This window comes from Cynara cardunculus (assembly GCF_001531365.2).
Source record: "Cynara cardunculus var. scolymus isolate 2C chromosome LG 2, CcrdV1, whole genome shotgun sequence".
Lineage (NCBI taxonomy): Eukaryota > Viridiplantae > Streptophyta > Magnoliopsida > Asterales > Asteraceae > Cynara > Cynara cardunculus.
The window spans coordinates 37,260,234-37,261,717 of NC_037529.1; positions in this window are offsets into that span (position 1 = coordinate 37,260,234).

Below are 1,484 nucleotides of genomic sequence, written 5' to 3' on the forward strand. Positions count from 1 at the left end.
GTTTTATATATATTGGATATAAATTAGAGCATTTGGTACTGTATAGGACGTTTCAGATAATTTCGGGTCGGAACCGGACTTTCTAAGCAACTGCCGGAAATTCTTAATTTTTTTTACTAAACTAACCTAACTAACTCCTAATCTTATAGATTAACTTCAATAACACTAATATAATCTTAATAAAAGCTAACCTGGAATTTCAAATTTGACTGCTGTCACATAGGCCAATTATATCGACTAACACCAAATGGACCCTCAATCACTCCAATTAATGTCTGATTAGACTAATTCTGACGAATTTAGCACATTATACCCATTAAGGTCTGATCAAACTAAATATAACCCAATTAGTGTCATTTTGAGCCAATTAGAATCCATATGGACATTGGGAAGGGACCCAATCATATTCCAGAACAACATTTATGATATCCTCTCCAGTATGGTCATCGAACGGGGTCATGTATGAAAGGGGATATTGCAAAGCCAAAGGTTTCTGAAACAGTCACAGATAAAAGGGGGTTTACAAAGATCAGGCGGAAACAGTGGAGGAAAAAGGATACATCAAGCCGTACAGAATTTCAGGCGACATCATCTGGAGCGGTCACAGGTACACATGATACTTTAACTGGGGTTGGTGTTCTAAAAAGGGTTCAGGAGGGTTCCAAACCTTCGGGGAAAGATACAAATGTAAAACTTGTTTCAAGTTCTGGGGCTTCTACCAATTTGGAGGGGAAGGATAGTGGAAAAGTGGACGGCCAATTCTGTACGGTGAATGCGGGACGTACACCAAGAGGAAGAGAGGATGTCTCCAATGTTCAAACCTTATCGAAAGGAAATCCGGAGTTAGTGCAAAAGGTGGTGCAAGCTTTTAAACCAAGGAGGGTTAAAGTTATTGATCTGAAAACTAGCAATCGCTTTTCTTCTCTTTCTGATGAATCTAGTGATGATGATGAAATGGAGATCATTGATACGGAGGAGCATTTAATGGCCAAACGAGGAGAGGTTGATCCACCTACTATGTCTCAATGATAAAGTTGGCAGCTTGGAATGTTAGGGGCTTAAATGCCCTTATTAAACGTAAGTAGGTACATGATTTTATCACTCTCAAGCATCTTTCTTTATGTTGCATCATTGAGTCCAAAGTTGTTTACAATCACTTGGGGGATGTGTGTAGTAGTGTCTTTGGTAATTGGAATTGGATATCAAATGGTTCTGTCAATGAACAAGGCACTCGCCTAATTATTGCTTGGGACCCGTCGGTTTTATCTGTCCTTATGATTGAGAAGCATCAACAATATGTACATTGTGAAGTTCGAATTTTTGGTCAAACCGATCCCCTTTTTATCACTTTTGTTTATGGATGTAATACGGGTACAGAACGGCGTGACCTTTGGCGGGCTTTTGGGGAATTTCATGCCTTCAGTCAGAGGAATGCATGGATTGCTATGGGTGACTTTAATTCGATGCTTTTTCCTCATGATGGG